Raw genomic sequence first — 14,460 nt, forward strand, 5'->3', positions numbered from 1 at the left:
GGGCCTTTTCTTTAAATATAATTTTAAAATGTCGATACAGTAGCCCCTTTTTTTAAATGTCTATGCTTAAGTTTTTATAGGTGTTGCAATCTGCTTTGTGTAGCGTGGTTCTACAAGCAAGTCTGTGCATTCATTGGGTGGTATCAGAGAGATACAAGGGTCTGTAAATGCAATGAAAACAATTGGCCACATGCAGCAAATAATTGATATTAAACATGTAATTTTTACTTTTGAATACTTCAGTACAAAGGATGTATTGAATAATTTAAGTGATATGTGTGCACATATAAATCATTAGTCAAAACAGGGCTACATTTGATTGAATTATAAAAGGTATAATATGTGGTAAACTGAAGAGCCGTTTGGGAGCCGAAAGAGCCGGCTCTTCTTGGTGAGCCGAGCCAAATGATCCGGCTCACCAAGAAGAGCCGGAATTCCCATCACTAGAAGACAAGAGAAAGCGAAAGGAAGGAGGACACAGTATATATATACCAACAACATATATGTCCGTGCGGAAACAGTACCCCCAACCTGTAGTTCCATGATTGGATTATGTAACCCAGTGACAAGTGATCACTACAATATATACATACAGGGTTGGGTGAAGTGTTTTGCCCAAAATACCAAAAATACCTCATCTGCACTTTTCCCCATAAAAATGAATTGTAATCAATACTTTTAGATTTAAATGGTTTATTGTATCATGGCATGGGTCTCTGAAACAATCAGACTTTTACCACACTGTTATCAGACTGTTATCAGACTTTTAGCACTCTTTCCCCCGCAGAAACGACTTTAAACCATCAGTGTCACTATTGTGGGGATGTAGGAATGTACCTGTGTCTGGTGCGGAGCCTCCCTGCACTTTAAATCAATTGATTTGCCTTTACTTATCGTATTTTCTGCTGTTAATGCACTGTGCTCATGTCGGGTGATGCGCTTCCTAGAGCCCTCCTGTGGGGAAACTTGGAACTGCACTGCTTTTTAAGCCATTTAAAATAGTTGTACTCACTTTTAAAATACTTTCTGCCCTAGAAATGATTTTTAATCAGTATTACCATTATTTAGGGGCTGCATGAACACGAATTTGAGCATCCCTGAACACTTTCCTCCTATTTAAAACACTTTTCAGTGAGGTGCTGCAGCCTGATTCTCTCCTTTTTCTCTGCCCCTATTTAAAACACTTTTCCTCCTATTTAAAACACTTGCTAGAGGTGAAATCTCTATTTCAGCCCTGATTCTGGCACATCTTGTAAATTAGTTAAATTTAGCCTTGTGTTTTTATTTAAGTCGCTGTTCATTGTTTGTTATAAAGCAGATTTAATTATATCCTATGGACGCTGATGTGTGGATGTTGTGTCCTTTTGATAACTTTGTTGAGCTTGTTTTTAGCTGCATGTCTTTTTCTATCTCACTGAACAAAGTCCCTGTATGTGAACTGCTTCAGCTGGTGAGGCTGGTTATGAATCAGAGGGAGGAGCTGCAGACAGGGAGGGAAGTTGAAAGTGAAAGTCGGAAGGCAGACTGCCATATGCCATTTTACAGCTCGACACGAGGAGAACAACAGGGTGAGTGTGTATTATTTACTCTGTCAAACTGGATGTCAGAAAATAACGTATTGGTTAACAATCTGCGTCCTAGAGTCCAATGAGACTTCTGCAAGTGTTGTACACTTTTATTATTTCCTGTTTTCTGATTCATCAGAGTTACATAACATGTGACAGCCCAGCGCAGTCAAAATGGAGAACGGCCTGTCTGAAGTCTGACTGATGTCATGTTTATTATTAAGGTGTGTGTGTGTGTGTGTGTGTGTGTGTGTGTGTGTGTGTGTGTGTGTGTGTGTGTGTGTGTGTGTGTGTGTGTGTGTGTGTGTGTGTGTGTGTGTGTGTGTGTGTGTGTGTGTGTGTGTGTGTGTGTGTGTGTGTGTGTGTGTGTGTGTGTGTGTGTGTGTGTGTGTGTGTGTGTGTGTGTGTGTGTGTGTGTGTGTGTGTCAGACTGGAGAAGATGAGTGATCTAAAGGAAGAGGACACATCTTCAGTCTCCAGCGGTCTGTCTCTGAAGAGTGAGCGGTCTATGGGTCGTCTTATAAACTTCAGTAATGAACCTGGATCCTCAGACACAAAGTAAGAGTTTCTCCTGTAAACTGACCTGAAGAGGATCCAGTTTTGATGTAATCTAATATATTCAACTGTTCTTTAATGAAATCATGTGAGCAGTTTGTAAAGGGAAAACGCAGCAGAGTAAGCTAACATTATCTAAGGATATTTCAATATGCAATTATATTATCATTGTATCTGTGTATAAAATGGTTTTAAATAGCAACAATATTGATAAATACTGATTTAAAAACTATATATATTGTCCAAAACATTATTTAACTACTTGGGCATATCTATGATATGTCTTTTTAAGATGTTTATTAATAATAGTGATAACCTGGTGAGCTGGTTGTGTTTAGCATTAGCAGATAAAACAGAGTTTTGTGAAATCACATGTAGAGTCAATGCAAAGACCCAGATCCGTGCCTGGCAACACGAAGGAAGTGAAGATGTTAAATTCATGTCACCTGCGTATTCGTGCAGCATGACACATTTCATCTTGAGTGTAACGTTTGTGACGCTCTGTTACAAAAACGTGTCAGTGTTGAGATTGTGCTCCTGGGGTCTCTGACGGTCTGAGGGGAATCAGAGAGGAGAACAGAGCTCTACAGCAGCTCATATTCAATCAGGGTTATTAATGTTCCTGTTTAAACCAGAGACTGTCTGTGGTGCTAACAATATAGTGACTGCTGTACTTATGACTTCATGAAGTTACTCTGAGTGTTGATGCAGCAGCTAATGTTAGCCTAGCTTTAATCAAACTGATCTCTTCAGAAAAAAAAAGGATTCTCGTTGTGTTGGAGACAGACCTGACAAAGCATTAACTCAGGCTTTTTACAAATCAGTATCATTCTGTTGTTATTTAGGCATCCTTTCAATATGTTTATTTCTATGAATTCACAGCAGATTCTATGCAAGTTGGGTTTATAGTGCACCGGGTTAATACAGCTGTGTGTGTAGATACAGGGAACATGTGCTCCTCTGGGTCATGAATCCAGACAGGATGCTCTCTGGTTTTATAATCATGTGAATTGTAAGCTATCTACCTGATCACAAGGGTATATATTATATAAACCTTTTTTTAAATATCAAACTAGAATGTACCCCCTTGTTGTACCTTTGGTGAGAATCAGCCCCTCTGAAGTAAAGTGCTATAAAGGATGTGTTCCTCTCCACAGAGGGAAGAGGAAGAGTGGTGTTCCTGTGGAGGAGCAGCTGTCCAGCTGTGCTCTGTGGCAGGACGTCCTGAAGGATCCAGTCTCTACCAGCTGTGGACACTGGTTCTGCAGACAGTGCATCACCTCATACTGGGAGCAGCGCCCTCCATCAGGAGACCCCTCCTGTCCTCAGTGTGGAGAAAGATCCAGAACCAGAGCTGGCCTGCAGACAGCCAGTCAGACCAGCTCTGTACGAGGTAAGAGGCCGAACTCATGCAGCGTCTTATTCCTCTTCCTGGTTCATTTGTTTTTTTCATTAGGTATTCTGTTGAAGAACATAGACATTAAAATGTTTATAAAACATTTAAACTTAGTCTGTTTTTATTAGTTTTATTGTTATATTCTCAAAAGCATTTTTGTATTCTCTCATGTTTCCTTCTCTTTCAGCAGAGAGTGGTCTGCAGGAGGTTTTAGATGAACATAGGCTCAGTCTGAGGAGGAGATGTGAACGTGTGACTGAAGGAACTGATCAAAGTGAAACCCTCCTCAACAGGATCTTCACTGAGCTCTACATCACACAAGGCCAGAGTGAAGAGGTTAATACCCAACATGAGGTGAGGCAGCTGGAGACAGCTTCCAAGAAAGAGACCCTCCATGAAACTCCAATCAAGTGCCAGGACATCTTTAAAGCCTTACCTGGCCAACAGACTCTCATCAGAGCGGTCCTGACCAACGGAGTCGCTGGAGTTGGAAAAACCTTCTCAGTGCAGAAGTTCACTCTGGACTGGGCCGAGGGTTTGGGAAACCAAGATGTCAGTCTGGTGATCCCGCTCTCCTTCAGGGAGCTGAACCTGATCAAAGGTGAGCAGTACAGTCTTCTCAGGCTGCTCCATGTTTTCCATCCAACCTTACAGAAGGTCACAGCAGAGCAGCTGGCTGTCTGTAAAGTGCTGCTCATCTTTGACGGCCTGGATGAAAGCAGACTTTCTCTGGACTTCAGAAACAATGAGGTTGTGTCTGATGTCTCACAGAAGTCCTCAGTCAACCTGCTGCTGACAAACCTCATCAGGGGGAAGCTGCTTCCCTCGGCTCTCGTCTGGATAACTTCCAGACCTGCAGCGGCCAATCAGATCCCTCCTGAGTGTGTGGACAGGGTAACAGAAGTACGAGGCTTCACTGACGCCCAGAAGGAGGAGTACTTCAGGAGGAGATCGAGTGATGAAGACCTGTCCAGCAGAATCATCTCTCACATCAAGAGCTCCAGGAGCCTCCACATCATGTGTCAGATCCCAGTCTTCTGCTGGATCACTGCTGCAGTTCTGGACCACATGTTGACTACAGACCAGAGAGGAGAGCTGCCCCAGACCCTCACTGACATGTACTCCCACTTCCTGCTGGTCCAGACCAAGAGGAAGAAGCAGAAGTATGAAGCGGGACATGAGACGAGTCCACAGAAGCTGACGGAGGCTGACAGGAAGGTTCTTCTGAAGCTGGGGAGGCTGGCGTTTGAACATCTGGAGAAAGGACACATCATGTTCTACCAAGAAGACCTGCAGCGCTGTGGTCTTGGTGTCACCGAGGCCTTGGTGCACTCAGGAGTTTGTACAGAGATCTTCAAAAGAGAGAGAGTGATCTTCCAGAAAACAGTCTACTGCTTTGTTCATCTGAGCATTCAGGAGTTTCTGGCTGCAGTCTACATGTTCCACTGTTACACCAACAGAGACACAGAGGTACTGAAGGACTTCCTGCAGGGAGACTGGCCCTATGAGAACAGTAACAGCAGTGATCAGGATTACCCATCCCTGGATTTCTTCCTAAAGGGAGCCATGAAGAAATCCCTCAGAAGTGAAAATGGCCACCTGGACCTGTTTGTCCGCTTTCTCCACGGCCTCTCTCTGGAGTCCAACCAGAGTCTGTTAGGAGGCCTGCTGGGTCGCACAGACAAGTGTCCAGAAATCATGCAGAGACTCTTCAAAGGCCTGCTGGGTCACACAGACAAGCGTCCAGAAACCATCCAGAGAGCCATCAGCAACCTGAAGGAGATGAGAAGTTATTATATCTCTCCTGACAGGACCATCAACATCTTCCACTGTCTGACAGAGATGAAGGACCTCTCAGTACATCAGGAGATCACAGAGTTCCTGAAGTCAGAGAACAGATCAGAGAAGAAACTCTCTGAGATCCACTGCTCTGCTCTGGCCTACATGCTGCAGATGTCAGAGGAGGTTCTGGATGAGTTGGACCTGAAGAAGTACAACACATCAGAGGAGGGAAAACGGAGACTGATTCCAGCTGTGAGGAACTGCAGGAAGGCTGAGTAAGTCCAGATGTGATTCACTTTATAAACTAATGTGGAGAAGTTTAATTATTCAAATAAACACTATAACATTTCTGCTGTTTAAATACTGAGAGCAAAATAAACCAACACTGTTCTTCTATTTATTTATAATAATAGTTAAACTGAAGCGTTTCTCTCTTCATATTGAGTGATGGAGGCGACATGTCAAACACACAAAGGACTTTAGAGGTTTCTCAGCATGTGATCACACCACACAGCAGGACTTACAGTTATCAGTTATTATTACTTTCTAGTAGTTTCTTTATCATTAAACACACACACGTTTTTATCACAATGTGTTAGAGTTTAAAATAAGATCTATATCATATCCCACCAATACCAGAGTTATGTCTTAATACTCATATAGTGAGAACATCTGATGGTATTCAGTTTAGAATATTGAAACTTTATTGGTTTGTTAAATATGTTTGTGTGCACAATACATTTCCAGATGCTCAGAGAAACCAAAACATCCATCATTCACATCTAAATATTAATTAACATTTAAATATGTACATCTCTAATATTGTCAAGTGATTTATTTAATTTATGTTTCCTTGGTAACAGTCAGTGACAGCAGGAGCACAGACATGTGATCAGATCACACTGACAACACATTACACTCTATTATCATATATTATTATATATAAAATTGACTAACAGCAAATCTCAATCAGAACATGTCAAATATGTTTTTCATCAAATGCTTGAGGTCATTATGTTTCCTCTTTTTTAACACATGTTGTAATATATGTGTTATTATAGACTTACTGACTGTAGACTGTCAGAGACTCACTGTGAAGTTGTGGCCTCAGCTCTGAAGTCTGACCCCTCCAATCTGAGAGATCTGGACCTGGGTGACAACAAGCTGGAGGATTCAGGAGTGGAGCTGCTGAGTTCTGGACTAAAGAGTTCAAACTGCAGACTGGAGGCTCTCAGGTCAGTTCACTGACTGAACTTCATCTGTTTGTATTTATCATTTTCTGAATTTGAAAAAAATACATTACAATTATTTTTCCATGTTTGCTAAAGACTGAATATTGATCAGAATAAAAAAGAGAAGGTGAATGTGTGAGGGAGAGAGTTTGAGCTTCCACAGACTCACTCTGTGCTCCAGGAGTCAGTGGAGATGCTGTCAGTACTGATGAGCTGTGAGGGAGATGAAGGAGTTGATAAACATCTGATCAAAGTTAAAGTTCCAGATTATCAATGGATTGTTTCTACATCATCTCTGAGATTAAAGGTCTCCTATCATGCAAAAGTCACTTCCTGATGTCTTTTCTACATCACCATGTGTCCCCGGTGTGTCCCTATGTGTCCCCGGTGTGTCCCTATGTGTCCCCGGTGTGTCCCCGGTGTCAGGAGACTCACAAAGTGTCAGGAAACAAAACCCTCTCTCTTTTCCTCCGTACCCACATCTCTAAAAACGGGGGAACAACGGAGCTGATCCAGATTTGCTGCGTCATGACGGCATTACTCAAATGTGGGCGGGCTTTACACCAACGGGCCAATCAGAAACGTTGCTGTCAGAAACAATGAGACGTGTTCTGGAAGTAATATGGTCTGTGTTTACATTAGCATGCTAACACTCAGAGCTAACCTGTACTGGAGAGAGCATGTGTGAAGAAGCAGGAAATAAAAAGGAACTTACCTTGTGGTAAACCTGAGAGAGAGAAAGAGTTTGAGCTCCATACTGTTTCAGAGAGAATCCTTGATGTGGTTTGGAACATGATATGGAGTTTCATCAAGGCAGCATTTAGCTGGGTTTCTGCTGGTAGAATTCTGATCAGGCATTAGCTCCACCTCCTTTTTTTCTTTGTTCAAGCTAAGGACCCGAACCTGCTCTCCTCTAACAGCTGGAACAGAGGGATATGAGGGATTTCTAAAATGCATGATCTGTTTGGTATTTTGAGCAAAACACATCATAGACATGTTTTTTATATATTTGTATATATCTGAGACCCATAATATATGCCTAAAAATAGCCTGATAGGAGACCTTTAAAACCCTGTTTAACTCTGAACAGATTATTAAACCTGGAGTTATTTCAAACAGGAACTTTGTTTTCTAAAGTTACATCATGTTTTCTTTATTCAGACTGTGGGGCTGCAGGTTGTCAGAGATCAGCTGTTCTGCTCTGGCCTCAGCTCTGAAGTCCAACATCCATCTGAGAGTTCTGGACCTGGGTTGGAACGCTCTGAAGGATTCAGGAGTGGAGCTGCTGAGAGATCTTCTGGAGAGTCCAGACTGCAGACTGGAGACTCTCAGGTCAGTTCACTGACTCTCTGTTACTGCTGGAGATCTCATGTTTCATTAGTTATTCAACCTCCTTCTTCTACATCATTAACTTACATCCATTAAGTTGTAAATGTTCTTTTATTCATACTTTCATTTGTAGGTACTAAAGTAAGAACTGCAGAGATAAATGTTGACTGATTCTTAAAGGAACTGTAATAGATGTTAGTTGTAAAAAGTAAATCTATGTTTTTAATATTTAGTAAACGATAACGTCTGAATGAAGTTCATCTGAAGTAGTATTAGTTTTACAGGATAAAGTTGACTTTCTGAAGAAGACATATGTTTTTGTTCCCATTCATTTCAATGTTGAGTAACACATCTGATTATAAACAGATTTGTATCCTCATCATGTTTTCTTTATTCAGACTGAGGTACTGCAGGTTGTCAGAGATCAGCTGTTCTGCTCTGGCCTCAGCTCTGAAGTCCAACATCCATCTGAGAGAGCTGGACCTGTTGGGCAACAATCTGCAGGATTCAGAGAAGCTGCTGAGAGATCTTCTGGAGAGTCCAGACTGCAGACTGGAGACCCTCAGGTCAGTAAGGGGTCTCTGCTGGTTCAGCAGTGTTGTATGAACCACAGGGAGGTGTTTCTCTCACTGGGGAAACAGATCAGTGATGTTACCCACTGACTGCAGGCTCTTTCATTCTTCCATCAACTATAGAAGGCCAGCTGAACATGCAAAGCCACACTTTAGTGATCAACTCTCTAATGCGGCTTTCCCACCAGCGCTTTTCCCTTTCTAGCTCCTAGCGAGAGCTTTTCTGGTTCAGCTCCGGTTTCCCTTTTCAGCTCCCGCTCTGTTCACACTGCCCAGAGCTGCCGCTGCTGCGTCATGACGTCACAGTTTACGTCGCTGATTTTCTCCCACAACAACAACGGGCCGGGGACTGCGTCGGGTCGATGATCGTGTTGCTTTTAATCATACGAAGCCAGATTAAATTAAATAACGACTTCTCCAACCTTATACTTTTCTCCAGAGTGCCGTGGTTCATTGTTTATTAATGTGTTTCAGCGGCATTTACCGACTGCTGCAGTGCTGGCTGCACTTCCACAGGAGTTTATTCTCCCGTTAGCTCCGGGTTAGCTCACACGGCTCTAAAGTATTCACTGTCTGACTGTCACACAAGCAGCTGATACATATCCCCAGTTCCCCTTAAGTGAATGTGTGTCAGTCTGAATTGACGCTGTTTGGCATCACAACGCTGTTATGAAAGTTTCTCTGGTATAACATGGGTGATGTTAGCATAGCAACCGAAGCTAAACTGACTACTTGCTAAGCCGTTTTCTACAGGCACATTTTACCGGCGTATTTTTCATTATGATTCTACTTGTGATAGTCGGACATGACAACCTGTATAGCCCATGTATCTCCACAATGATCAATAACAGCGAACGGATGGTCAAAGTAAGGTTTCCTGCACGCCTCGACGTAAGAGACGTAAGCGACGCCGCGTCATAGCTCCGAAGCTCTTGCCTCTGGACCGACAATTTTTTGGAGCTGGAAGTGAACCGCATTCCGGAGCTATGACGCGCCGCCGCTGCGGTGTGAACAGGAAAAACCGGCGCTTTTCAGGCTCTAGCTCCGAGCAGGAGCTGGAAAAGCGCCGGTGTGAAAGGGGCTTAACAGACATATGGGGTTTTACAGAAGAGTGGGAAAGGTAGTCTGTTCTTATGGGATGGTTTTAGTTTCTAGCCCAGGGGTGTCCAAACTGCGGCTCGGGGGCCAAATGCGGCCCTCGGAATCGGCCCTCAGCAAATTCTGAAAGTATAATGAAATATGGCCCACAAATGAAACCTCTGCTTGTCTTATATTGCACTTCTTAAATATATATGTACACATATATTACACAGTAGTATTCATGTGTTAATAATCCCACCTTTAAAATAAATTCAGTCAATTAAAGCTGAAAACATTTCCTAACAAATCTAACTTGATAAGAAAAAAGCCCAATAACTTATTGTTATAACAAGCATGAAATAAACCCTTCATATTTCCTGTAATTATAATCAATCTGAAGCTCCTGTTTAAAGGAATGAGCTGCTAACAGAATAAAGTAAACCCTCTGGAGAGCTGTGAGCTGTTTTGTTTCTTAAAGCATCTTCAAGTAACAAGCATCCTTTACCTTCATTTGATTGAGTTTCCTGACTTATAACTGAACTTATGAGGCAACATACCTCTAGAGAGCGGCCCAGACCTTTATATATTTTTCTGTATGCGGCCCTCGGTGAAAAAGGTTTGGACCCCCCTGTTCTAGACCAATGACTGGTTACTTCCTGTAATGCAGCTGAGAGCTGTGGCAGGCAGTCGTAGTGTTTGCAGAGAAGATATGATGGGATGTAAAGCATGAGATCAGGACTCTGAAGCTGACTCAAAGAACGAACACTTATTTTAAACTGGACCTTAAACTGTTGGATTGTGTTCGTCTCTACAGGATCGGAGATGATGAAGAGCCGATCAGAGCCACGATCCAGAAGACCTGTGAGTACTGAAACCATATCCTCCATTCATCAAGATATGAAACTCTTTAATGGAGCGTGACCTCAGAGGAAAACAACACTCTTCTTTCTCTTTTCATAATTGTATCTGTTTCTCTTTGTTTTATTATCATCATTATTCTCTCTCTCTCTCCTTCTCCTCTCAGGTGACAGGAAGTGAAGACACACAGAAAGGTGAGAGGTCGTACCGTGTGAAGTTTATTTCTTGAGGTTTCAACACGTTTTTCTGGTGTTCCAGACAAATCTGTAAGCTCAGGTTTTCTTTGTTCTCAGTGTATTTATCACGGGGCGAGTTTGAGACGTAAAGAAGAGCGTGGAGGCATTTTGGAAAAAAAAGAAGAAGGCTGCAGCTGATGAGAGACTTCCTGTTAGCTCTCCTCAATATGAAATGAACAAAAACAATCAATTGTACTTAAAGCTTTTCTTAAGAAGAAAGATGTGTTGCACATACACCTGCTGCTACCTACCACCACCTCCCACCCATCCCGGCACCAAAGAGGAGACTCCATCGACCCCAGATACCCCAACTCACTCTTCTTCAGGTTAGCTTGGAGCCCCGCCTTTACCTGCCCCAACATCTCACTTTGAACGATGTAGTCATCCGGATATCTGCATACTGAGAGTGGGACGCAGGACCCGGTCAATGAGCTGCTGGAAGGGGGTCCACTGGACTGGAGGGGCGCTTGGATCTGGTGATGCCTGGCTCTTTCTGAAAGGGGAGGACACCTATTTGCCATCGTTTTTCCACCTGACGACTGAGTTCGGCATCGGGGGTTCCAGTTGGGGTGAAGAGACTCTGGGGGGCATCCGATGGCTCCTGAATAGGGGGGGCCCTTGGAGTGTCCAACCTTATGATGATAATAATAATAATAATAATAATAATAATGCATTTTATTTGTAAAGCACCTTTCATTGCTAAAAGTAATCTCAAAGTGCTACAAGGGGCATAATATACTTCTTTTTTTTTTAAAGAAACACAAGTTTAATAAAAGGCTTTAAAAAAAGAAAGGTTTTTAGGCCCTTCTTAAAGGAGTCAGTGGTCTGTGGAGTCCTCCGTTTGTCTGGGAGGGAATTCCACAGGTGAACAGAAAGCCCCCCCATGGTGCGGAGTTTGGTCCTGGGGGGGGAAGCAGATGGTTGGTTGTAGAATGGAGGTTGCGTGTGGAGGTTTGTGAGGAGAGTAGTTCCTTGAGGTATGAAGGAGCGTTCCCGTGGATGCACTGATGGGTGAGGAGTGAGATCTTGTATTTGAACCTAGCTGGAGGGCTATTGGTGCCCCCTGTGGACCGAAAGAGACTCTTTTGGTTGGGGTAATGAGGTGAAAGTTATCTGCACCTATTAGTAGGAGAGGCTGCACTTTGGAAATGAGAGAAGGGGAAGGCCTTGTAGGCGGAGATAGTGTTTCTTGAGTTCATCCACAGGATAACTCTAGTCCACAAGTGAAAGTCTGTCGGAGGTGAATGTGTCTTTGAGGAGGAATGTTTTCTTGGGATTGAAAGAGGGTGATATCTCAAAGGTCACTGAGGCTCCATTTCAGAATAATATATATGATATGTTTTATAATGATTGATCATTAAAGTGTTCTCAAAGCTGGTAAAGGTGCAGCTAGTTTGAATGACTTTGTATACTGCAGGGTAGCTTGTGAATTTACTCCAGGTGGAACTAAAGTCTGATTTAACACGTGATTATATTTCACATCATTCATCTGTAAAGTTAATTATAATCAAATACAATCAATTATATTCTTGTATAACCCAAAATGAAAATGCTTCATATTTTATGGTTTTCTATATTTACAGTATAAACAAAGTGGTTTGTTAAATTGAGTGTAAGGCCTATTATGGTTTATGGGTGTCACTGATAAGAGAGGAGGCAGTTGCTTCCCTCACAGCAGTACACAGGGAGGGGGGCTCCTGACTTAAGGAGAAATAGACTGAGGCCCAAAAAAGGTGTTTGTGCCATAGCCGAGAATAATATTTTGCAAGTCCTGCAGAGTAAGGGTCATGACCTTTTTACACAAACATGGGAAGGTGTGTCTTATGCCATATTCATAGAATATGTCTGGACAAGTCCTGTACATCAGAGGCCATGCCCAGTTTCCACAAATATGGGTATGGAGGAGGTGTCTAGGTTTTTCTGTCCTGTTTTTGAGCATAAAGACACTGGCAGAGAGGGAGCAAACAAGAGAGAGAGAGATAGAGGGGGGGTTCCCCTGGTATACTCTCTCCCGGTAAAGCACTCTCCCTGGAGAGCTGGGTTTTGGCCTCGGTAAGGTTCTCTCAAACTTGGTAACTATTGCTTAAATCTCTGTGTATTGAATGCTGAGTGAATGGTTGGATGAAAGTTTAAAACTAGAATTCTAACTGATCATTCTGAAGAGCTGCCTCTTAATGTGTCAGGCTATAGGGTGTGGATGTTAACCCCGGCGATCTGTGAGGAAATTCCTTTGGATTATGTCGGAATTCAAACTGATCATTTTGAGGAACTGACCTCTGAATGTGTCAGGCCATAGAGTGTGGATGGTAACCCCGGCGATCTGTGAGGAAATTCCTTTGGATTTTGTCGGAAGACTTTAATGTCTAAACTATGAATTAAGGTTTTAGATTAGAAAATGACCACCGCATGATATGTTTAGTATGATTGTAATGTTGTAACGAGAGAAGGTAAAAACCCTGTATACGTGTGGACCAATTTTTTTTCAAATAAACTGATCCCATCTTTTGGATTGGGACAACTTAAAAGACATCTGCGCTCTCCTCTCCTGCTTAAAGGTACGAAATGCACACTGCCACACTCACACTTAGGTAAGGCCACACCTCATTACTGATATCAAAATCCTTCGGGATCGCTTAAACAGATTTAGTGGGTCGTCTGAATTTAAACAGCAGTTAATTGAACCTGGGGGGTATACGACGAATCGAGTTCAACATATCCTGGATATGTTTTGAGTTATCCGGTTGACTAAATAAAATAAAAACCCGCTCTCGCTAAACTGTCCTACGACGCTGGCTATCAACTCGATCGCTCAAGCCAGCCGTGTCCTATCTAGTTAGGTGCGCGTTCACATAAAATTGGTAGTATCTGGAGCATTCTACCAATATAGTATGTTGAAAATGTAAAAAAAGGTTATTACATGTCAATAAGTTAAACATTTTTACCCAAAAGTGGCTTACATCAACTCAATACTGTGGGCAATTCCCACTGGAGCTATTTGAAGGGAAGTGTCTTGCCCAAGGACACAGAGGGTGTTTCTCAATGTCAAGGAAGGCTGCTCCAGAGCCACTATTTCAAGGATGCTACGTCATCGAGTGCCGCCGAAGGACTGTTCCAATGTCCAGGATCCTTGGAATTCTACCGAGGGCCGGCGTCCTTCGTTGCGGGAAATTTCGAGGCTGCACATGTGTATCCTCCGCGGTCTTAAAATCCCCACAATGCTTTGCGCACGGACCAATTTCCAAATCTTTGGCGGAAATCGCACTCCATTTAAGGCGGGGCCTCTCATATGACACACACCTGTTAGCCTGTTCCACAATTCTTCGTTTTCCGAGGCTAGGAAGGATTCTTGCCTCGCCTCTGCAGGACCTGACTCGGAGGGACATGTCCTACCAAGGAAGCATCCTCGACATTGAGAAACACCCAGAGGCATGGTGACTGCAGTGGGGATTGAACCAGCACACTACTCCACTGAGCCACAGCCTCCATAGCATAGCAGCATGTCAAACATTTGAAAAAATTCTGTTTATTAAGTAGAAAAATATGAAAGAAGTTATAGTATAGCATGTTGAAAATCCACCTCAAACTACAACCTCACAAATGTTTGCACACACACACACACACACACACACACACACACACACACACACACACACACACACACATACACATTATATTGATACATCCCTGAAAGACAAATGGAGACGATATAACAGAAGACCTAATATTATGACAGTTTATTATTAATCCAAGAGACAGTAATCTGAACTTTAGTTTTCCTTCTGTGAGATCAATGCAGCAGCATATAATGGGTGATATCTTTTTAGAAAAGCTTTCTCGATTCATAAAACTATTCAG

The 14,460-nt window shown here is 42.7% G+C and overlaps 1 long non-coding RNA gene and 1 pseudogene across 1 annotated transcript; both read left to right on the forward strand.

Moving 5' to 3' along the window:
* Positions 1–1,530: 1,530 nt before the first annotated feature.
* LOC117495521 lies at positions 1,531–10,182 on the forward strand (annotated as a pseudogene).
* Positions 10,183–10,339: 157 nt separating this feature from the next.
* Positions 10,340–11,990, forward strand: LOC117495377. Its single transcript, XR_004557176.1, has 3 exons — positions 10,340–10,372; positions 10,536–10,563; positions 10,663–11,990. It is a non-coding gene; the product is annotated as an uncharacterized LOC117495377 (long non-coding RNA).
* Positions 11,991–14,460: the final 2,470 nt, after the last annotated feature.

This window comes from Trematomus bernacchii, unplaced genomic scaffold (genome assembly GCF_902827165.1).
Source record: "Trematomus bernacchii unplaced genomic scaffold, fTreBer1.1, whole genome shotgun sequence".
Taxonomy (NCBI): Eukaryota; Metazoa; Chordata; class Actinopteri; order Perciformes; family Nototheniidae; genus Trematomus; species Trematomus bernacchii.